Raw genomic sequence first — 25739 nt, 5'->3', positions numbered from 1 at the left:
GCTGTTCTTTAATTGTGTTTCTGAGTTGATTTAACTGCCTATCTGTGTTTTCTTGCATCTCGTTGAGTTTTTTCAGAACTGCAATCTTGAATTCTCTGTCATTTAAGTAACATATTTCTGTATCTTTAACTGCCTTTTCTGGAGATTTTTCACTTTCTTTCTGAGCTATCTTGTCGCCTTGGTTATTCATGGCGATTACTGGTTTACTATTTCTCTTCCTAGACATCTACAGGAGTGACTTCTGCAACAGGTTAATAGGAAGAGTTCTTTCTTTTGTTTTCCAGTACTTGTTGGTAGAATGTTTTATTTTTTCTCCAACTTCAGCTTATTTTTCTTCTCCCACATGGTAGTGCTATGTTTTCTCTTCACTCTCCAAGCTTCTCACACAATGGTGGGATTCCCTGGGAGAAGGCCTTCTCCTCTGTTAATAGTTCGTCTAGGTCACAGGGCGCAGTGTCCCGGTGGGTATGCGGAGATCTTTTGATGTTTCAAAGCTCTTCCAGCTCCTGATTCAGAGCCCATATGTTTCAGCAGTTCTGTTTACTCCTGCAGGGATCCGCCCAGATAGATGGGGCCAGGGGCGGGTTGAGTTGTGAGAGATGGCCCAGAGCAATGGCGGCGATCACCACCACAGCCGATCCTGCTTGCACAGCTCCCTCCCCTTTGCCGGAACCAGTTGGGCTGTGAATTTGTGTCTGCGGTCCACAGTTCTCAAAACAGCAAATTTTCTTTTGTTTTGATCTGACACTGCTACTGTTCCACTTCTAGCACCGGGCAGGTGGGGGTGGAGCGAGCTCTGGGAGGGGAGGGAGGGGGCAGCTAGTCTCAGTGCCTAAGGCTTCCGTTCTCTGCTCGGCAGTGCGGGCTTAAACCACCGTTTTCAGCCTTTTTACCTCAGTCTTTTCTCCGAGGTCTGTGCCGTGAGCGTTGGGTTCAGCCTTGTTATATGCTGCCCCCTCAGCCCTGTGGGCCACAAGTGGAGCCCTAGCAGTCCGAGTTCTTCCCTTTCCCGCAGCTGCGGTAGTTCCGGGTAGCATCGAGCTCGGAGCACTGAGCTAGGTCTGCGTCCTGCACCCGCTCAGGGCTCTGTCTCCGCGCACGTCTCCCTTTCCTCCTCCCTCCACTCGCGCGAATCTCCTACCTGTAGGTGATTTGAGTCGGTAGTGGGCCTCTTCATCTTGCCTGTCTGCTGTGCAGGGAGTCCTTTGTGGAGTTTTTGTTGTTTGATTCTTTGTAAATTCCTGGTGAGCTTTACAGAGGCTCACCTCACGCCGCCATTTTTCTGGAACCTCTTCTGTTTTTAGTCACTTCTGCCACTCCCTTCTGGCCTGCAAAGTTTCTGTAGAAAAGTCAGCCAATGGTATTATGGAAGCATCCTTGTAAGTAACTCGCTCTCTGTCACTTGCTTCTTTTAAGATTCTCCCTTTATCTTTAACCTTTGCCATCTTAACTATAATGTGTCTTGGTGTGGGCCTGTTTGGGTTCATCTTGGTTGGAACTCTCTGCAGTCTGGGCTTGTATGTCGATTTCCTTCATCAGATTAGGGAAGTTTTCTGTCATTATTTCTTCAAATATGTTCTCGATCCCTTGTTCCCTCTCTTCTCCTTCTGGTATTCCTATGATGCGCTGTTGTTGTGCTTGATGTTATCCCACAGGTCTCTTAAATGATTTCTGTTGTTTTTTATTTTTTTGTTTTTGCTGTTCCAATTGAGTGATCTCTGCTATCTTGTCTTCTAAATTGCTGATTAGATCCTCTGCTTCATCTAATATGCTGGTAACTCCGTCAAGTGTGTTCTTTACTTCAGTTATTGTATTCTTTAGTTGTAACTGGTTGGTTTTTTTTTTTTTTTTTTTTTTTTTTTTTAAATCATTTCTGTATCCTTCTTTATTTTCTCACTTTCTCATTAAGTTCCTTAAACATTTTTATAATTAGTGTTCTAAATTCGGTCTCCAATAGGTTGTTTACCTCTATTTCATTTACTTCCAATTCTGGAGTTTTCTTCTGTTCTGTTATTTGGGACATTTTTCTTTGTTTACTCATTCTGGCTGACTCTCTGTGCTTGCTTGGTGTATTAAGTAGATCCCGTAGGTCTCTCAGTCTTTGCTGGGTGGACTTATGTTTAAGTGCCCTTTATATTTGAATTGCACAATCCCTCTATTCTTCTCTGCATGTGTTAAGAGGTGTCCCTTGTGTGTGATCTTCTGTTGAAATTGCGTTTCAATTGCTTTTGGCTTGTCAATGGGTGGGATTGACTCCCAGGATGACTAGCTCTGAGACTTGGCTACACCCACAGTGTATGAGCTGCTGTGTGAGAGTTGACCCCTCAGATGAGGGTTGGCCCCTATGGGCTCTTGTGTCTGTAAATAATTCCCTTTGTGTGTGTCACTTGTAGGTAAAACCTAGCAATGCTCTGGTTTAGTCTGGAGTTGGCCTTTGGGTGTGTTGATTCTTGTGTCACTTGGCCTGGGCCCTCATGCAGGGCTATTTCAAAACAAAACAAACCAACAAGCAGAACAATAACAACATCAAAAACAAATACACTCACATGTAAAACAACAAACACAAACAAAAATATCAGACATACAAAAAATAAAACAAAAAACAACAACAACCCCCAAAAAATCAATACAGAAAAATGAAAATAAGGAGAAAACATAGAGCAAGGAATAAAGAAAAAACTATAAGAAGGGAGGAGAAAGGGGGAAGAACAAAGAAAGAAAAAAAAAAAAAAAAAAAAATATATATATATATATATATATATATATATATATATAACTAAAAATTGTAATAATAAAAAAATATAAAACAGTGCCAGTCTTGGCTTAATTCTACCAATCTATCTCCAGGTTGTCCTCTGCTGTAGAAAAGCTCCTCTGTGTCTTATGGAGGCAGTTGGCCACCTCGCGCCCAGAGTGACCCTGGCAATGCAGTTCTAGATGGATGGGGCTATGGGGTATGGTTGGTAGTTTTTATAGTCAGTGCAGTTTCTTCTCTTGCCTGCACAAACAGATGCTGAGATCACCAAGGCCAGAAACCGGGAGGTAGGCTTCTTCCATGTGCACAGGTCTCCTGGGTCTTAGGGCACTTCTTCCTATGGAGGGTGTGGAGGGAGTGAGATTTCTGAGCTTCTGAAAGCCCAGGGCTACATCTGCCACCCACTGCTGACACCTGTGTATGTCTTGGCAGCTCTAATTGCTCTGCCAGGAGCTACCCAGAAAAGGTGGGGGCTGGGTAAGCAGGTGCCTTTGTCTCCCTGGCCAGCCCAGCAGTGTCATTCTCATCCCAACCTCTTCCCTAGGTCACAGCTGCAAACCAGCTCTTGCCAGTTCTTGAGGGCTGCAACTCCTCTGTAATCTGACACTATTCCTTTCTGTTCAGGAACCAGTTTAAGACTGGAAGGGCAGGGTTAGGAAAGCTGTGGGATAGTGGGGGGAAGAGTCTGGGTATGGTGTTTGTACTCTGCCTGACCATGAGAGCCCAGCTGAAGTTCTCAACTGAGCTCTCTGCCTCGAATGCTGGGCACTGCTGTCCTATATACTGATTTCTCGGCAGGACCGTGGAGTGCAGGGAGAGAGCCCACAGCCTGGCTATTGCAGTCTTTGGTCTGCATCCTGAGGCCCTTTGTCTCCACTGGGGCACCTGCAGGCCGTCTCCATACTTCACCTTTCCCTCTTTCCTCACTCACCCAGTTTGCCCACCTACGAGTAAGCCTTGTGTGTGTCTCTTAGCTGTTCTGTGTGATGAGCACAGAATCGTTTGATGAGTTATAAGTGTTCAATTTGTGGTAACTTCCAGGGGAGAACTCAACAAGCCCATCTCACACTGCCATTTCTATGACATCACCTCCCCCTTGACTTATTATTGTAGGTATAGATGATATTACTTTTTTTGAATTTTAACCTTCATACTAGCTTTATAAGTGGTTGGTCCACTACTTTACTATATGTTTGTCTTTACCAGTGAGAATTTTTATTTCATATAACTTCTTATTTCTAATTTTGGCATTTTCTTTTCCACTTAAAGATGTCCTTTTAACATTTTTTTATAAATGATGGTTTAGTAATAGTGAACTCTTTTAGCTCGTGCTTGTCTAGGAATCTCATCCTCCTTCAACTCTGAATGATAACCTTGAGGTATAGAGTATTCTTGGTTATAGGGTTTTGCCTTTCATTTCTTTGAATATATCATGTCACTCCCTACTGGACTGCAAAATTTCTGCTAAAAAATATGTTGAGGAATTTCTGGTCAAAATAGAAAAGTAGGTAATTGCTGTGCTTGCCATCTCTCATGACCACATTAAAATCACAACTAAATTATAGAATAATAAACCTTGAGAACCATCTAAAGACTAGCTGAACAGAATTCCTACAACTAGGGATATAAAGAAGCCATGTTGAAACTATTAGGAGGGACAAAGATGTAGAACAGACTGGTCCCACACCTGCATGTGACGATTTAAAATGAGAAATCTCATCTGCAGAGGTAATCCCTGAAGGAGCAAGGTGTCTCAGCCCCCCACCAAGCTCCCCAACCCAGTATTCCAGTGTCAGGAAGAGAAGTCCCCATGACTTCTGGCTGTGAAAACCAGCAGAGATTGTAAATGGGAGAGACAAAAGGTGGCTTGAGTACCAAGCAATCCTCTTAAAGGGTCTGTGCATGGATTTACTCCCAGACAGACTCACTCACACTGAGCTCTAGTGCTGGGGCAGCATTTTGAGAGGTGCCAGGAACATGCAGGGAAGAACTGAGTTGTCTGGCTGCAAGGATGACTGGAAAGGGAGCTGTCTCCTAGAAGTGCTGGCATAATCCACTGTTTCTTTGTTGAGCCTTCCCCTCTCCTGGCATGCAGACACAGGCAGCTGCCATATCTGAGTCCCATTCATCTAGCTAACACCATTCAAAAGCTTGATCCTGGTGAATCTTTGATTGCCACCCCAACCAACTTTCCAGCACCCCCAAGCTGCTTCCAGTGGCTTTTCCATACAAATGGCCTGTACTGGCTCATGCTGCAGATTTTCCTAAAATCTTTCAAAGGTTCACAAAACCCAAACAAACAGCATCTGGCTTTGGCAAATCCTGTACCTCTTGCTGAGCAGCCCCAAGCCCAGCAATAGTAGCAGCCAGCCTTGGTTTGCAGCATGGCATCTTGAGGAACCTCCAAGCCCAGCATGATTGGCTCCATCTGTGGATTACTTTGTGGCTTAGGCCAGGTGGCCCTATGCAGGCAACAGGCTGTGGCTAAATTTTGGCCTGCTGTGGGGTCCATCCCAGGCAGCTCCAGGGCTGGCACACCTAGGGACCAGCTTTGGACTCAGCTAGAACATCAGTGGGCCAACTCCAAGGAGGACACACCCAAGGGCAGAGTGGGCAAAAACCAGAGCCCTGATGGAATAAATCCTACTTCATAGGTTGAGCACCTGCACAACAGCTCCTCCACTGTAGTCACAGCTAGTCCTCACAAATAATCAGCCTGTGGGTCAATCCTTCATATTACCGTGTCAACATCAACAAAGACTGAACTACAATAAGAGGGCACACAGAACCCACAAAAGGGCCATACCTGGAGAACTTGGCTCAGAAGACCAAGAAGATTGTGCCACTGGGCCCCAGAGGACACCTACTACATAAGACCACTCTACTAAGACTGGGAGACATAGCAGCCATATATAATACATAGAAAAAACACAGGGAGGCAGCCAAATTGGGGAGACAAAGAACAAAGTGCCAAATAAAAGAACAGAACGAAACATCAAAAAAAAAGAAAAGAAAAGAAAAGAACTAAACAAATGGAGACTACAAATCTACGGACACAGAGTTCAAAACACTTGTTATAAGGATGCTCAATGATCTCAGGGACTTCAACAAAGAAATAGGAAACATAAAAATGAAGATGAAAACATAAAAAAGAACCAATCAGAAATGCATACCATAATTGAAATGAAGAATACATTAGAGGGTATCAACACTAGATTTGATGAAGCAGAGGACTGAATCAGCAATTTAGAGATAAGGTAGCAGAAAACATCCAATAAAACAGAAAAAGATAAAACAGAATCCAAAAAAAATTAGGATAGTTTAAGGGGGCTCTGGGACAACATCAAGTGTACTAATTAGGGTGCCAGGAGGAGAAGCAAGAGAGAGCAAGGAATTGAAACCTTATTTGAAGAAATAATGACGGAAAACGTCTCTAACCTGGTTAAGGAAATAGACATACAAACCCATAAAGTGCAGAGAGTCCCAAACAAGATGAACACAAAGTGGCCCACACAATAATTAAAATATCAAAGGTTAAAAACAAAGACAAAATCTTACAAGCAGCAAGAGAAAAGCAGTAAGTTACCAAAAAGGGACTTGCCATAAGACTATCAGCCTATTTCTCAACATAAATTTTGCAAGCCAGAAAGGACTGACAAGAAATAGTCCAAGTGATATAAATTATACCTAAAACCGAGATTACTCTACCCAGCAAAGCTATCCTTTAGAATTGAATGACAGATGAAAAGCTTCCCAGACAAGAGACAGCTAAAAGAGTTCATCACCACCAAACCAATATGACAAGGAATCTTAAAATGACTTTCTTAACTGGAAAAAAAGAGCAAAAATATGAGAAATAAAGTGACGATAATTACATATCTATCAACAATTACTTTGAATGTAAATGGATTAAATGCTCCAATCAAAAGATATAGTGGCTGAATGGATAAGAAAACAAGATCCTTACATATGCTGCCTACAACAGACTCACTGTATATCAAAATAAACACACAGATTGAAAGTAAAGGAATGGAAAAAGAATATTTCATGAAAATGTAAAAACAAACAAACAAACCTGGGTAGCAATACTTATACCATGCAAAGTACACTTTAAAACAAAGACTATAATAAGAAACAAATAAGTTACCCGGTAATCCAAATTCTGAGTATTTATCTGAAGAAACTCAAAATGCTACTTTGAGAGGACATGTGTACTACAAAATACCTAATAAACAATATTACATTAGTTTCAGGTTCACATCATAGTTATTCAACATCTCTATATCTAAAGAAATGATCACCATGATAAATCCAGCAAACATCTGACACCGTACCATGCTATCACAATATTATTGATTCTATTCCCTATGCTGTACATTACAGCCTCGTGACATATTTGTTTAAACTTGGAAATTTGGAAGAGGATGTCATCAAAATGGTGGCTTGAGGTAAGTCTCTGGAAATATCCCCTGGAATTTACAACAAATTGAACAACTATAACTACACAAAGAACTCTCTGCACAGCAGACAGGCAAGATGAAGAGGCTCATTACTGAATTCACCCAAAGGTGGGCAAATTGCGCGAGCAGGGGAGGAGGAAAGGGAGAAGTACTGAGATGGAGCCGCGTAGGCTCAGGATGCAGACCTAGCTCAGTGCTCCAAGCTCACTGCATCCCGGAACTGCCGCAGCTGTGGGAAAGGGAAGACTCAGACTGCTAGGGCTCTGTTTATGGCCCAAAGGGAAGAGGGGATAGCATATAACAAGACTGAACCCAACGATAACGGCAGAGACCTCGGAACAAAGACTGAGGGAAGAAGGCTGAAAACAGTGGTTTAAGCCCTCATTGCCTCAGAGAACTGAAGCCTTAGGCACAGAGACAAGCCGTGTCCTCCATACGCTACCAGAGCTCACCCCACCCCCACCTGCCCAGTGATAGAAGCAGAACAGTAGCCGTGTCAGATCAAAATAACAGAATATTTGCAGTTCAGAGAACTGGTACACAGATACAGATTCACAGCACAACTAATTCTAGCAAAGGGAAAGGAGCTGTGGGAGCAGGACTGGCTATGGTGGTGGTCACCGCAACTGCTCTGTGCCACCGCTCACAACTCACCCTGCCCATGTCCCCACCTATCTGGGCAGATCCGTGCAGGAGTAAACAGTACTGCTGAAACACACGGGCTCTGAATCTGGTGCAGGAAGAGCTTTGGAACTTCAAAAACTCTCCTCATCCCCACAAGGATACGACACCCTATGACCCAGGCGAACTGTTAACAGAAGAGAAGCCTGCCTTACAGGGATTTCCCCCATTGTGTGAGAAGCTGGAATAGTGCAGAGAAAATATAACACTACAGTTGTGAGAGAAAAAAGGACTGCAGTCGGAGAGAAAATAAAACATTCTACCAACACATGCTGGAAAACAAAAGAAAGACCACTTCCTATCAACCTGTTGCAGAACCCACTTCTATAGATATCTAGGAAGAGAAATAATAAATCAGTAATTGTCATGAATAACCAAGGCAACAAAACAGCTCAGAAAGAAAGTGAAAAGATTCCAGGAAATGAACTTAAAGACATGGAAATATGTGACTTAAATGACAGAGAATTCAAGATTGCAGTTCTGAAAAAACTCAATGAGATGCAAGAAAACACAGAAAGGCAGTTTAATGAACTCAGAAACACAATCAAAGAACAACATGAGCATTTTACGAAAGAGATTGAAATTTTAGAAAAGAACCAAATAAAATTTCTGGAGATTAAGAACTCAATAGAACAGATCTGAGCGGCTGGCTGAGGCGGCGCTGGTGCCGCCCGGAAGCGCGATGCCTTGAAACTGAGAAACTGTGTGAAGCAGCACTCTTTCTGGATTTCAGAAGACATCATTTCATCATGGGACAACAAATTTCGGATCAGATGCAGTTGGTTCTTAACAAGTTACCAGAAAAAGTAGCAAAACATATCACACTGGTTCGAGAAAGTGGCTCCTTAACTTATGAAGAATTTCTTGGGAGAGTAGCTGAACTTAATGATGTAACTGCTAAAGTGGCTTCTGGCCAGGAAAAACATCTTCTCTTTGAGGTACAACCTGGATCTGATTCCTCTGCCTTTTGGAATGTGGTTGTATGGGTGGTCTGTACCAAGATTAACAAAAGCAGTGGCATTGTGGAGGCATCACGGATCATGAATTTGTACCAGTTTATTCAACTTTATAAAGACATCACAAGTCAAGCAGCAGGAGGATTGGCACAGAACTCCACCTCTGAAGACCCTGGTGAAAACTCATCATCTGTAACATCTTGTCAGGCTAGTCTTTGGATGGGAAGGGTGAAGCAGCTGACTGATGAGGAGGAGTGCTGTATCTGCATGGATAGCCGGGTGGACCTCATCCTGCCCTGTACTCACAGCTTCTGCCAGAAGTGCATTGATAAATGGAGTGATCGACATCGGAATTGCCCTATTTGTCGCCTGCACATGACTGGAGCAAACGAATTGTGGGTGGTGTCAGATGCACCCACTGAAGACGACGTGGCTAACTATATTCTTAACATGGCTGATGAGGCGGGCCAGCCCCACAGGCCATGACCTTGACGTGAAGTGCTCTGTTCTGTTGCTGTTGTGGGCTACAAACACTGGTCCTGGGGAAAGAATGCAGGCATGTGGTGGCACAGGCACAGAGAAATCAATTTTCCCCACCCTCATATTTTTGCTATTCTGACAATTTGTCCCATTTCTTTTGATGAACTTTTCATGTCTTCCATTTATGGTAAACTAAAATTTGCTACTGTTTTAGACCATATTTTCCTATTATTTATTTGTTCTAATATGTGTTTGAAACTAACTGCTCTTGAATCCTTTGCTGATGTAACAGCAATATTTCCAGAGGCTTCTGAAAGACTATTTTTCAGAGTAGGAGTATTCTGGAACCTGTTTAGTTAGGTTTAAAATGAACCATTGAATGTTAAAAAGTTGTGGCCATCTGAGAGAAAATTTTAAATGACTGAAAATGTAGAATATATCAAAGTGGGTGTCACTACTAAAATTAGTCTTTCTGCTGGAATCTAAGGAGTATGTGTGCCCCCTCATGGTTAATGATTGCTCCTTTAATAATTTCTGCTTGAAATGATCCAGTTTTTCATAACTTTAGCAGTGTGTTTGGAACTACACGTTTTTACTTAAAAGGTTTTTTTCCCCCCATGCTGTATAATTTGGGTGAGGATTATAAAGGTGGGCATAACTTTGCCTTGTAAATGGATTTTTGCTGGGGAATCTTCTTGGCCATTCTGGAAATGTTTTCCCACAGCAAGGGAACTGTTCTAAATAGCTTTTGATTATGCTCATGCATCTTGGAGTTTCAGAAGGAAATTTTTCATCACACATACAAAATTCCGTATGTCCATATTATGAAAAGTCATTCAATATTGGTTTATGGTGCTTTTATTTTCTTAACTCGAAGGCATCTTTCTGAGGCAAAGTCCTCAAACTTCTTAGACTCAGAGAGAATAAAATAGGATTTAGCCTTTTACCCTTATGTACATAAAACACCTCTGAAAATTAGGAGATGATTTGGTTTTCTGTTTCACTGTACTTCCTTTGAAAGAGTATTGTCCTGTGGAATTATAATGTTCAGTGGTACTTCGGCCATTTTTTTAAAAATTTTGCTTATGAAGTAAAATTAGTTTTATGTTAAACATTAATATTTCAGCATATAATACAACTAGGGCCTGAGGTCGCCTTTTAAAAGCGTGTTAACATTCATGTAACTTTCCTGACTTATTTTTGGTAAGTTGCAAATATTACTTTCTGAAGTACCAAAATATACAATTTAAGTTGCTGCTTATTGACGGCAGAATTTTTGGATACTGGGATTTCAGTAGGCATGCAAATTAAATGATTCATTTCTAGGAAAAACGCCTGACCAAAGGTAGCTTGATTTTACCCCCAAAATACTGATAACTAATTGGTTGACATTCATGATGGGGGCGGCTCAGTACCAAATAGCTAAAAACTCACTATGATATTTATGCAGAGTACTGGGGGCTTTATCATACAACCTGGCAATGCACTTTATGGTGTGTGACCTTGAGAAAGTCCTTTCCTGTGGTTTCTGGTGCATATTTTGGAAACTGAAACTTTATTGGTAGTTTTCACACTTTATTTCAGCAATATAATCTTTTTTTCCAAGTAAAATCTTACTCAGAACCCCACATACATGTGCTGCGTGCATGCACACGCACACACATACCCTACACCACTATGTCATTATTTTATTAATACAAATGTCCTATATAAACTTCACATACTATAATACTAAATATTATATAAAGTCAATCAATGAAAACATGTATTAACGCCTCAGTGATATCCAAGATATTAGAATTTGGTTACGTAACACAGTTGTAAGGTAGGACTTGTTTTTCTTAATTAAAATTTTTAAATTAAATTCAAGTCAAATTTGCAGAACCCTGAATCTGCTCCATAGATGTTAGTATTCTATGGAACATATTTTGAAAACCTTGGTATAGATGATCCTCTGAGATCTTTTTCAGCTCTCAGATTTTAAATTGTCCTTTTGGAGTACACTTGCTGAATCTAATTCAGATTGCCTAATGTAAGAGTGTTTCTGAAAATGAACAAAGTTGCTTTACAGATTTTTGGATCTTTCCAGATATAGCCAATGATTTTATCCCTCAGAATCCTTTACCTTTCAAGGAATTATTTAATAGTGAGCACAGTAACTTGATATTACCCAAACCTTTTTATTCTCCAGCATGAGCTCTAAGACACTAACTGATCTACTGTGAAATATAAAATGTTTTTATTAGCCTTATCTAATAAATGAGCATAGCTTTTTGCTCACTCCATTAAACTGGGTAATAATTCTTTAGATGTGAATGTTAGGTATGTTACACTGTAATAACTGATCATAAAAGTTGTAAATTTGTTTAATGGATGAAATGTACACTTTTTGTATTCTGTACAGCTTTGTCTTTTTTAATTATGAACTACTTAAATGCACTTACTATGATAGGAAATATAATGTGTGCCTTCTAGGATTTGTGAAATGGTTTCATGAACTCTAAGGAATTTGTTTTGTAAGTTATAAAGTTTTCCCTATCCTAACTCAATAACAAAGGGTTTGTTACTCATAATATAATGCTACAGAACTTTAGTTTAAGAAAATGGATTTGACTATGTGCTGAATTTCGAAATTGAGAATAATATCTGTTTTATTCGTAGGATAAACTGATATATTGTGCAATAAATAATCTTTAGTAAGTAAAAAAAAAAAAGAACTCAATAGAAGAAATTAAGAATGAAATAGCCAGCTTAGCTAGTAGAGTTGACCAGATGGAGGAAAGAATCAGTGACATTGAAGATAGAAACCTGGATATGACATGGATGGAAGAAGAAGGAGACTTGAGACTTAAAAGAAATGAAAGAAATCTACAAGATCATTCTGACCCCATCAGAAAGAGCAATATAAGAATAATGGGCATACCAGAAGGAGAAGAAAGAGAGAAGAGAACAGAGAGCATATTCAAACAAATAGTAGATGAGAAATTTACAAACTTGTGGACAGAACTGAATCCTCGAATCCAAGAAGCAAATAGAACACCTAATTACCTCAACCCCAACAGGCCTTCTGTCGTGGGGGGCATCCGGCAGGGTCTCTGCTCCCACTCCCCACATAAGAACGCAGGATATGGTGAGGCCAAGAAGGAACACCCACGGAGCCATAAGTAGGGGAGTCATATCACTATATTCTCGCTGGCGGCATCCGCCTCTCTGCAATCCACTCTTGCTAGCTCAGCCACCATCTTCTTGCTAGCCCCCATTTTTCTTTGCTAGTGTAGCCACAGCAGTTATATTAGTGGCCAATGGCTCACTGGTTACAGCTGACGGCCAACTAGCCACAGCTGATGGCCATCCAATCACAGTTGATGGCCATTTACTACTTGAGCCAGCACCTTTCCACGTGAGGCCAAGAGCCTGGACACTACTTTCTGGGGCTCTGTCCCCACACCTTCTCCAAGGCACATTGTATTGAAGCTGTCAGAATTCAACGAATAGAAACAATCCTCAAGGCAGCCAGGGAAAAGAAGACGGTAATCTACAATGGAAAGCCCATTAGATTATCATCAGATTTCTCAGCAGAAAGTCTACAAGCCAGGAGGGAATGGAGCCAAATATTCAAACTATTCAAAGAGAAATTATCAGCTAAGAAAAATATACCCAGGAAAGATATCTTTTAGATATGAAGGAGGAATAAAGACCTTTCTAGACATGCAGAAGCTGAGGGAATTTTCTAATACATGACCTGCACTACAAGAAATAATAAAGGAGGCTATTCGACCACCATGAACAGGGACAATTTGTGGCAACCAAAACATAAAAGGGGGAGTGTTAAGGTCTGAACCAGAATATGGGAATGGAGAAAGTAAGCCTGCTGAAGAAAATGTAATACTCTAAATTTCTACCTTTCTTTTACATAAACTTAATGATAACCACTCAAAAAAGAAAAAACAACAACAACAACAAAAAACCAGAACTGAAATATATACTGTAATAAAAGAAGAAACAGAGGGAAAAGATATTTTTTAAAACAAATTGAACAAGACATAAAGAAATGGAAAAACATTCCATGCTCATGGATTAAAAGAATCAACATAGTTAAAATGGCCATATTACCCAAAGCAATATACAGATTTAATGCAATCTCCAACAACATCCCAATCGCAATTTTTAAAGAAAAAGAACAAAAAATCATCAGATTTGTTTGTTTGGAACCACAAAAGATCCCGAATAGCCAAAGCGATCTTAAGAAAAAAGAACAATACTGGAGGTGTCACACTGCCTGACTTTAACTTGTACTACGGGCAACAATAATCAAAACAGCATGGTATTGGCAGAGAAACACACGTAGACCAATGGAATAGAATTGAGAACTCAGAAATAAAACCACATAAATATGCACTGATAATTTTTGACAAAGAAGCAATAAATATACATTGTAGAAGAGACAGCCTCTTCAATAAATGGTGCTGTGAGAATTGGAAAGCCAAGAATGAAACTGGACTGCTATCTGATACCATGTACCAAAATTAATTCAAAATGGACCAAAGACTTAAGCATAAGACCTGAAACAATAAACTGCATAGAAGAAAACTTAGGTACTAAATTTATGGACCTTGGGTTCAAAGAGCATTTTATGAATTTGACTCCAAAGGCAAGGGAAGTAAAAGCTAAAATAAATGAATGGGACTATATGAAACTTAAAATCTTCTGCACAGCAAAAGAAACCATTGACAAAATAAAGAGGCAACCAACTGAATGGGAGAAGATTTTTGCAAACTGTGTTTATGATAAGGGGCTAATATCTAAAATATGCAAGGAACACATGAAACTCAACAACGGAAAAACTAACGCCCCAATTGGAAAATGGGCAGAGGATCTGAAGAAACATTTCTCCAACAGGACATACAAATGGCAAATAGACATATGAAAAATTGCTCAACATCACTAATCCTCAGAGAAATGCAAATAAAAACCACAATGAGATATCACCTCACCCCAGTCAGAATGGCTATCATCAACAAGACAAATAGTAACAAGTGTTGGAGAGGCTGTGGAGAAAAAGGAACCCATACATTGTTGGTGGGAATGTAGACTGTTTCAGTTGCCACAGGAGGCAGTGTGGAATTTCCTCAAGAATATTACCAATATAATGACCATATGACCCAGCATTCCCTCTCTTGGGTATCTACACAAAAAAATCTGAAAACATTTATAGATAAACACAAGTGTGCTCCAATGTTCATTGCAGCTTTGTTTATGGTGGCCAAGGCATAGAAACAACCAAAATGTCCTTCAATAGATGAATGGATAAAGAAGTTGTGGTGTATATACACAATGGAATACTATTCGTCAGTAAGAAAAGATGACATATGAACATATGTGACATGGATGGATCTTGAGATTATAATGCTAAGTGAAATAAGTCAGACAGAAAAAGCAGAGAACCATATGATTTCATTGATATGTGGTATATAAACCAAAAACAACAAATGAACAAGATAAACAAATGAGAAACAAAATCTCATAGACACAGACAATAGTTTAGTGGTTACCAGAGGGTAAGGAGGGAGGGGGGTGGTAGATGAGGGTAAAGTGGATCAAATATATGGTGATGGATGCAGAACTGACTCTGGGTGTTGAACACACATGGAATTTATGTATGATGTAATGCAGAATTGTACACCTGAAGTCTATGTATGTTTAGTAACAATTGTCTCCCCAATAAACTTTAATTTTAAATAAGTGAAAAATAATAAAAAGTTTTTAAAAATGAAAAAAAATTAACTTGGAAATTTGAACCTCTTAGTCCCCTTCATTGCAGCATTGTTTACAATGGCCAAGATTTGAAGGCTGCCTGGATATCCGTCAATGAATGAATAAATAAAGAGGAGGTGATACATATAAACAATGGAATATTGTATAAAAAGGGAAAATGTGGACGTATACACACACTATGAGAACCTTATATAAACATGAATGCAGAGATTGGGCTAATGCATCTACAAGCCAAGGAAGGACAAAGATTGACAGTGATCCACCATAATCTAGGTAAGTTCTAGGGAATATTTCCCCTCCCCCCCACAGCACTTAAAAGGAATAAAACCTACTGACACCTTAATTTTGGAATTCTAGTCTCCAGAACTGTGATACAACACAATTCAGTTTGTAGTACTTTGTTATGGCAGCCATAGCAAACTAATACATGAAGTTTCAAAAAATTTACCTACCAGTTGCCATTTCTCATGTAGCATCTGGAAGATGTGCCCCACCAAAATTAGGTAATAAGTGACGAAAGAAAAAGACACAGGATATAGGAAACTGGAAATACAACACACGGAAGGGTGAAAGGTAATCACTAGGATAATGGTGAAGGGAGATTCCAGCTTTGCACCAAGTATTGAAGATAAGCAGTCTATACTGGTGCAGTGGAATTCAGGTCAGATATGTCAAAGGCAGTCATCAGCAAAATCCCTGCTGCTGTAAGATCAATTAGTTTTGTAATATGAGCACAGAATACCTATGTGGGTTTTGGTACTACTCTTCTTAGTACTTGGCTTTCCTAGATCAAGTGCTCTTGAATTTCTTATTTTCCTCTCATGCTGTCTGGATAAATTGAGGATGATGACAGAATGCTCACCCTGCCAATCTACATTAGAGTGTGGTATGTGTTGAAAACATAATTGTATTGTGTTAATTTATTTAAATTTTCTCATAGTCACTATCCTACCCTGACTAATAAACCCCTGGATAAATTGTTGTGTTTTAACCAGCTCTTGAGAGGGGATGGGCCATGGCAGGTTTAGAAGGAAAAAAATATGTAGATCAGCTCACTCCTTGTCAGATGTCCTGTATCTGCCACACACTACTTACTGCCATATATCCCCATGCTGGTGAGCCCGAGTTTTCTGGGACTCACTCAGGCTTTGTCTAGAATGGGTTTATAAACTATCAGAAAAACCACAGGCAGACTATGAAACTCAAAGACTCCTTTCAGCTTCCATCTGTGGCAATATTGTCTTTCCTTACACAACATGGGCTGTGCTTGCTCTCAATTTTTATACCAATAAACTTTCACATTCACTTATATTTAAATATTTGTTTAAAAAATAACATGATATTTGACAAAGTCGTAGATTAATAAAGAATGGAAAAAGCAAACCAAGAAAGCTGAGGAGGTCAGAAGACATGGCCAATATTGTAAGCAACAGAGTTTTTTTGTATTCTCTCCCAAACTTTTTCATCCTTTAATAGCTTACCTCACATTCCCTCCCTTCTGACATTTCAGGCATTCTAAATTATCCCAGTCCACAATGAGTGCTGAATTTAACACATAAAAGGAAATGTAAAAGTAATACCATCTACCCTCTGTGTTTTACAGGTGCAAAAATTAAGATGTGTCTTGCAAAGACACATAGATAATAAATGGCTGAGGTGGAATTTGGACTGAGATCAGTCTGCAAGTATGTCCTTTAAATTTTTATCCTCTAATACCACTTCAGACCGAAAGTCTACCAAAGTAGATGATCATTAGAAAAAAAGGAGGTCTACATAATCGATAGAACATGAATACCCAGATTGGAGTGGAAATTTGAGTATGAAAAAACAACCAAATGTACAATGAAGTCTTTTGGATGGCATCAACAGAAACATTCAGAAGGACAACACCAGGATTTTTGTCATTTTGTAGAATCTTAAACTCTTATCAATGTCCAAGTTTGCTTTTTTTTTTTTTTTTTTCATTTTCCAATGGTCAGTAGCCTTAAAACAAAAAGGATGACTGAGCTTATTTGAAGAGGTAGGAAGGGAGATAGGAGTTAGGTAAATAATGCCCTACTTTTCTGCCAGGTATAGTTTGAAAAAAAGGAGAGACTTACCCAAAATGTACTTAGTAACAGAAGCTCTGATTGTATACATACTGTGATCTGAGAGTGGTGGATTCTGCATCTAGTAAAGACATAAGAATGACGGAGTTGGAGATAGCTCCAAGTAAAACGTGAACCAAGGACTACAGTGAGTTGGTACTTATTTGCATTTTTTAATGTTCTGAAGCATTCTGGGCTACTAGTTAGGTGATACTTGAGGTCCATGGCTACTTTTCTTTGAGATTATATGTGTATGTATGTGTATATATATATATATATATATATATATATATATATATATATATACACACATATACATGCACACAATGTATACACATGTTAGAAAAAGAAAACTGTATTAAAATTATAATAATATATACTGATAACAAAAGATGAATACAAGTCATGTTTGACTTTTGCAATTACAAAATATTCTCAAACTTGTTACCATCAGCATCCAGACAATTCTGATTACTGCAAACGACTGCTTGAGCAAAGTTAACCAAAGTGTTCATTGGTATACATTGTTTGGCACCCCTGGTGTGTGTGTGTATATATATAATATATTATGTATTATCTGTTATCATATATATATATATATATATATATATATATATATATATATATATATATATATTGCAATTGGTTGTGGCAACAGTGGGAATCCTGTACTTGCTTTACTACCTATTCTTTTTCCTTATCTATCTGAGATGGATATCTGAGGTCTGAGTATGGTGTAGTAAGTGGGAACTTGTGAAACAGACGTAGAAAAGTGATGGAAGACTAAGTGGATCTTTATAAATAGTGAAAATGGCGGCAGGTTACTTGGTAATTTGGCAGTTTTTAAAATTAAATTAGGACAAAACATAGCAAAATAAACCCAGCTCAGATATGAGGTCTCATAATTATGTTGGTGAACTCATCCTAGAAAAAGTGCTACATAACTCATTGCTGAATATCACAACAGTCACCTTTGAAATACTCCCCTTGGGAAGCTGTGCGCCAACACCAGCACCTAATCCACCCTTCAAAGCAATTTTGGGACTCTTTTTCTGGAATGGCCATCAGAGTAGGCATCATATTATCCTTGAAGTTCTGACTGTCATCAAAATGTCTTCCTTTCAATATTTCCTTTATCTTTGGATAAAGGATGAAATCATTGGGGGCCAGATCAGGTGAGTAGGGAGGGTGTTCCAATATTCTTATTTGTTTACTGGCTAAAAACTCCCTCACAGACAGTGCCATGTGAGCTAGTACATTGTCATGGTGCAAATACCATGAACTGTTGGTGAAAAGTTCAGGTCATCAAACTTTGTCATGCAGCCTTTTCAGCACTTGCAAATAGTAAACTTGGTTAACTGTTTGTCCAGTTGGTACAAATTCATAATTTATAATCCCTCTGATATCAAAAAGTTTAGCAAAATCGTTTTGACTCTTGATTTGAACTGACAGAAGTTTTTCGGTTGTGGAGAATTGTCTGACTTCTATTGTGCACTTTGACGCTTTTTTTCAGGGTTGTATTGGTACACCCATGCTTCATCACCAGTGGTAAGGTGGTCCAAAACGTCGTCTTGACTCTCCAAAAGGTCTTGGCAAACTTTGACTCTCCTTCACTTTTGTTCATTGGTAAGCTCCTTCAGGACCATTTTTGCACACACTTTTCTCATACCAAGATTTTCATCTGAGAGGAAACAATAATTAATATATGATACACCAATATGATAGATTATTTCCATTATTAAGAGTATCGGATGATACCTTAGAAATGGCAGCGTGAGGTGAGCCTCTTGAAATCTCCCCAGGAATTTACAATGAATTGAACAAGTATAATTCCACAGAGGACTCCCAGTGCAGCAGACAGACAAGACTAAGAGACGTGCAACTGAAGTCATCTAAAAGTGGGCAAATTGAGCGAGATGGGGAGGAGGGAAGCGGGAAGTACAGAGATGCAGCCGCCCCAGTTCAGGATGCAGACCTACTGTAGCTCATAGCTCCAAGCTCCCTGCATTCCAGAGCTACCACAGCAGTGGGAAAAGGAAGAATTCAGAATGTTAGCACTCCCTTTATGGCCCACAGTCCCACCTGAGGGACCCAGTGTATAATATGGCTGAATGCAGCAACATTCAGGGCAGAAACTTCGGAGCAAAGACTGAGGGAAGAAGGGTGAAAATGGTGTTAAAAGCCCTCATTGCCAAGCAGAGGACAAAAGGCTTAGGCATGAAGCCTAGCCCCTCCTATCTTCCCATAAGTTGTGCAACCCCCACCCTCCCAGTTGGGGAATGGTAGCAGTGTCAGATCAAAAGAACAGAATATTTGCAGTTCTGAGAACTGCAGCACACAGCGATAGACTTGCAGCCTAACTAGTTTCTGTGAAAAAGAGGGAGCCCAGGGAGCTATGCTGGTGGTCACCACCATTGCTCACAGCTACATCTCACAGCCCCCACCTATCTGGGCCAAACCCTGCACTGGTAAACATTGCTGGTGAAACACATAGGCCTTGAATCTGGTGCCGGAAGAGCTTCAGAAATTCAGAAGCTTTCAACATCCCCCAACGGAGGCGGTGCCCTGAGATGCAGGCAACCTGCTCACAGAGGAGAAGCCCACATTTCAGGAACCCCCCACACACACAAATTGTGTGACAAACTGAAACAGTGCAGAGAAAATATAACACTACAGTGTGAGAGAGGGTTAAAGGCTACAATGGGAAAGAAAATAAAGCATTCTACAAACACCTACTGGAAAGCAAATGAAAGACATCTTCCTACAAACCTGTTGCAGAACCCACTCCTACTCATGCCTAGGAAGAAAAATAATAATTCAATAATTATGATGAATAACCAAGGTAAAAAGGCAGCTTAAAAAGGAAACAAAAAATCTCCAGAAAATGAACTTAAAGACATGGATATATCCGACTTAAATGACAGAGAATTCAAGATTGTAGTTCTCAAAAAACTCAACGAGATGCAAGAAAACACAGACAGACAGTTTAATGAACTCAGAAACACAATCAAAGAACAAAATGAACATTTTACCAAAGAAATTGATAATTTTAAAAAGAACCAAATAGAATTTCTGGAGATTAAGAACTCAGTTAAAGAAATGAAGAATGAAATAGCCAGCTTAGGTAGTAGAGTTGACCAGATGGAGGAAAGAATCACTGACATCAAAGATAGAAATCTGGAAATGACACAGAGATGGAAGAAGAGAGAGACTTGAGACTTTAAAGAAATGAAAGAACTCTACAAGAACTTTCTGACTCTACCAGAAAGAGCAATATAAGAACAGTGGGCATACCAGAAGGAGAAGAAAAGGAGAAGGAAACAGAGGATATTCAAACCAATAGTCAATGAGAACTTCCCAAACTTGTGGAAAGAACTGGATCCTGAAATCTGAAAAAGCAAATAGAACACCTAATTACCTCAATCTCAACAGGCCTCCTCCAAGGCACATTGTATTGAAGCTGTCAAAAATTAATGACAAAGAAAGAATGTTCAAGGCAGTGAGGGAAAAGAAGATGGTTACCTATAAAGGAAAACCCATTAGGTTATCATCAGATTTTTCAGCAGAAAGTTTACAAGCCAGGAGGGAGTGGAATCCAATATTCAAACTATTGAAAGAGAGAAATTATGAGCCAAGAATAATATATGTAGCAAAGACATCCTTTAGATATGAAGGAGTAATAAAGACCTTTCCAGACACACAGAAGCTGAGGAAATTTTCTAACACATGACCTGCAGTGCAAGAAATACTGAAGGAGGCTATCTCACCAGCATTACTAGGGAGAATTTGTGACAACAAAAACATAAAAGGAGAGAGAGTAAAGATCTGAACTGGCATAAGGGAATGGAGAAAGTAAGCATGCTGAAGAAAATGGAATACTCTAAATATGAAACTTTCTTTTACATAAACTTAATAGTAACCACTCAAAAAAAAAAAAATCCAGAACTGAAACATGTAACATAAAAATAGAAGAAACAGAGGTAAAAATCATAGACTACCACCACACTGGAATAACAGACAGCAACAAAAAGGCAAAGAAACAATGGTTACCTAGTCCTACCAGAAAACTGAACATAGAATGATAGGAAATCGTCATATATCAATAATAACCCTAATTGTAAATGGACTGAACTCAACAATAAAAAGGCACAGAGTAGCAGATTGGATCAAAAAACTAAACCCAACCATATGCTGCCTCCAAGAGACACATCTCTACTACAAGTACAAATATAGACTCAAAGTGAAAGGGTCAAAATTGACACTCCAACCAAATGGTATCCAGAGAAAGGAAGGTGTAGCCTCACTGATATCAGATGAAAGAGACTTCAGGACAAAAAAAGTAACAAGAGACAAAGATGGACATTTCATAATGTAAAGTGGACTATACAACAAGATGCCATAACAGTCATCAATATTTATGCCCCCAATCAGGGAACACCAAAATATACCAAGCAACTACTAACAAAACTAAAGGGAGAAATTGAGCAAAACACAATGATAGAAGGGGACCTAAATACATCATTGGCAGCTATGGATAGATCATCCAAACAGGAAATAAGTAAAGAAATATCAGCCCTAAATGACTCATTAAGTGAAATGGACATTGTAGGGAAGATGTTGAAGAAAATTTGCCTTCATTGATTGATGTGAGCTTTTGTCTATTAGCTTTTATCTGTTCCTATATGTGAGGTGATTTCTGTGCTGTGAACAGGGGTTAAGTAAATTCCCCCTTTGGTCTCACTCTCCTGAGCAGGGTAGATAGGAGATGATGTTGCTTTCTGGGTCTCATTCTCCCAAGCAGGGGAGATATGGGATGAGGTTGCTTTTCGTGCCACTTTGGTCTCATTCTCCCGAGCAGGAGAGACATGAGATGAGTTTTTCTGTTTGGTCTCATTCTCTTGAGTAGGGCAGATATGAGATAATGTTTGTTGTTCTGTCCATGTTGTAAGGTGATGGTTAGCTTAGGGTTAAAGAAATTCTTGATCAGGGGTTGAGAGAATTCCCTCTTTGTACTTTTGGTTTCTCTCACATCAACAGATGAAGTGAAGAAGTAGCTAAGTTATATCAGGACGACATGACAGGCATGTTGCCAGGCTTTGGAAGGCCTTCAGCTGATGGTCCCAAGCAAGAACAGTAGATATTACTTACATGGATAAATTGGCCCTTCAGCCAGATAGGCAACATTCATATCAGCAATTGCCAGACCCTCCTGGAACTGGCCATTCCCGGAGCGGGAGGCAGGAACAAGAAAATTGGCTCTAAGGTACATCAGAAAAAAATATATCACAGACCTCAGTTGGCAGTATTATTATTATTATTATTATTATTATTATTATTATTATTTCATTATTTGGTCATTTGTCATTCGTGGTATTTTCATCATTCTAAAATTTTGAAGACTTCCAGCAATAAGCAGCTGACAACACCAGGGGATGTCCTGACTTTCAGCCATGAAACTGGTGAGGGCAGGCTGGTTCTTGGCCTCTCCAATGTTGTTCCCCAAGGTTAGCCTTCTTGAGAACTTGTTAGCATCTAGAAAACTTGTATGAAGCTTGCAGCTTATATCAGAAGATGTCCTAACTTCTAGAAACGACAACAGAAACATTTTTCAGATTGTAAACATCTTAAAAAGTTATATACAACTTGCAGCTTATAGCATCAGAAGATGCCTTGACTTCTAACAACAATAACAAAGACAACAACAGCATCATTCTTGGGAACTAACAAACAATGGTGTAGGAGACGCCTGAGTTTCTCTCAGCTACAGACCTGACAAGGTTTTGATTCATGACTTTTCCAGTGCTGTTCTTCCCCAGTTTGGTAAGCTTTTGACATCCACTGGAATATTACTATCCAATAGGGCTTATTACTGCTTTTGGATACTCTTTACTGATGTTATTTGTGTATTTAGCCAAGTTATTTTTGATCAATAGTAAACATATGTTGAGATCTCTTTAACTTACATGTATGTATAATCCTTTGACATGACATTGTTATCAATGTATACAGTTTAGTCTTAACTACCTTTACTTTCTGACATTAACATATTACATTGATTGTCTATGTCTTTTGCTATTACATATTGCTAAATAAATTGATTAGATATTGCTAAATAAATTCCTTAGCCCCTCCCTTGTGTGCTCCTCCTTCTTTTTTTCCCTGCTCGTCATTACAAACATAATTGACACTATTAGAGCACTTCATCCTAGAACATCAGACTATATAATCTTTTTTAGGGTACATGGAACATTCTCAAGGATAGACCATATATTGGGGCATAAAACTAGCCTCAGCAAATTTAAGAAGATTGAAATCATACCTAGCATATGCTCTGATCACAACACTCTTAAATTGGATATCAACTGCAAAAAGAAAGCAGGAAAAACCACAAATATGTGGAGATTAAGCAACACACTTTTAAAGAACAACTGTGTCAAAGAAGAAATAATAGGAGTGATCAAAAGATACATAGAAACAAATAAGAATGAAAATATATTCTACCAAAATTTTAGTTATGCAGCGAAGGCAGTTTTAAGAGGGAAATTTATATCCTTACAGGCCTATCTCAAGAAACAAGAAAAATCCCTGATAAATAACCTGATGTTACACCTTAAGAACTGGAAAAAGCTATTGTCTGTGTCTATGAGTTTCTGTTTCTCATAAAATTAATAAAAAAAAAAGAACTGGAAAAAGAACAACAAATGAAACCCAAAGTCAGCAGAAGGACAGAATTTATAAAAATCCGAGTGACAAAGAAGTGGTTCTTTGAAAAGATTGATAAAATAGACAACCCCTGGCTAGATTCACTAAGATAAAAAGAGAAAACACACACACACACACACACACACACACACACACAAATCAGAAATGAAAGAAGGGAAGTTACCATGGATTCCACAGAAATATAAAGGATCATCCAAGAATACCATGAAAGACTATGTGCTACCAAATTCAATAACCTAGAAGAAATGGACAAGTTCTTAGAAACATATAGCCTTCCTAGGCTGAATGATGAAGAACTGGAAAATCTAAATAGACCGATCACTGGTAAGGAAATTGAATCAGTCATCTGAAACTTAGCCAAAAGCAAAAGTCCGGGACCAGATGGCTTCATCAGTGAATTCTACAAAACATTCAAATAGGATCTAATACCTGTCCTGCTCAAACTCTTCCAAAAAATTGAAGAAGAGACAATACTGCCTAACAGTTTTTATGAGGCCAACATTACCTGATACCAAAACCTGGTAAGGACAACACAAAAAATGAAAATTACAGACCAATATCTATGATGAATGCTGATGGAAAAATCCTAAACAAAATTGGAGGAAATCAAATGTATCAATGCATTAAAAAGATTAACATCATCACTAAGTGGGGTCCATCCCAGGGGCACAAAGATGGTTCAACATACACAAATCAATAAATGTGATACATCACATAAACAAAATAAAGGAGAAAAATCATATGATTATATCAATAAATGCAGGAAAAGCATTTAACAAGACTCAATGTCCATTTATGATTAAAACACTTAATAAAATGGACATAGAAGGAAAATACCTGAACACAATAAAGGCCATATGTGACAAACTCTCACCTAATGTCATAGTTAATGTTGAAAAACTGAAGCCCTTCACTCTACGTTCAGGAACATGAAGGGCTCTTCCCTATCAGCTCTGTTTTTCAACATAGTGTTGGAAGTCCTAGCCAGAGCAATCAGACAAGATAAAGAAATAAAAGGCATCCAAATTGGGAACTAAGAAGTTAAATTCTCAGTTTTTGCAGATGACATGATGCTATATATAAAAAACCCTAAAGACTCCACAAAAAAGCTATTAGAATCAATAAATGAATACAGTAAATTTGCCGGCTACAAAATCAACATACAAAAGTCCATTGCATTCCTATATATTAACAATGAAATCTCAGAAAAAGAAATTAAAACAAACAAAAAAAATTGTGTTTGCAATTGCAACAAAAAAATAAAATACCTAGGAATAAACTTAACCAAGGATGTGAAAAACCAATGTGCTGAAAACTACGAGACATTTTTAAAACAAATTGAAGAAAACACATAGAAATGGAAAGATATTCCGTGTTCATGGATTGGAAAATCAACATAGTTAAAATGGCCATAATACCTAAAGCAATATACAGATTTCATGCAATCCCCATTCAAAATCCAATGACAGTTTTAAAAGAAATAGAACAGAAAATCATCAGATTTGTATGGAACTACAAAATTCCCCCAATAGCCAAGCAATCCTAAGAAATAAAGAACAATGCTGGAGGTATCACACTCCCTGACTTTAGCTTGTATTACAGGGCAACAATAATCAAAACAGTATGGCATTGACAGAAAAACAGACACATAGACCAATGGAATAGAATTCAGAACCCAGAAATAAACCCACATAAATATGGACAGATAATTTTTGACAAAGAAACCAAAAACATACAATGGAGAAAAGACAGCCTCTTCAATAAATGGTGCTGGGAGAACTGGAAAGCCACATATAAAAGAATGAAACTAGACTGCTATCTG

At 38.8% G+C, this 25739-nt stretch overlaps 1 pseudogene across 4 annotated transcripts in view; it reads left to right on the top strand.

Annotated features, from left to right (window-relative positions):
- Window positions 1–23326, top strand: part of LOC141569755 (RING finger protein 141 pseudogene) — a 260484-nt pseudogene extending 237158 nt beyond the window's left edge. For 2 of the 4 annotated variants that reach the window (XR_016020024.1, XR_016020023.1), the window contains one exon: window positions 18708–23326. The product of XR_016020024.1 is annotated as an RING finger protein 141 pseudogene, transcript variant X5 (transcript). Of the gene's footprint in view, window positions 1–7138; window positions 12076–18707 lie in introns of those variants that run through there. The other 2 variants (XR_016020021.1, XR_016020020.1) reach the window with 1 other exon arrangement.
- The last annotated feature ends 2413 nt before the right edge of the window (window positions 23327–25739 follow it).

The sequence above is a fragment of the Rhinolophus sinicus genome, chromosome 18, assembly GCF_057876585.1.
Source record: "Rhinolophus sinicus isolate RSI-liver-muscle chromosome 18, RSI-T2T, whole genome shotgun sequence".
Classification (NCBI taxonomy): domain Eukaryota; kingdom Metazoa; phylum Chordata; class Mammalia; order Chiroptera; family Rhinolophidae; genus Rhinolophus; species Rhinolophus sinicus.
This window is presented reverse-complemented; position numbering and strand designations above follow the sequence as displayed.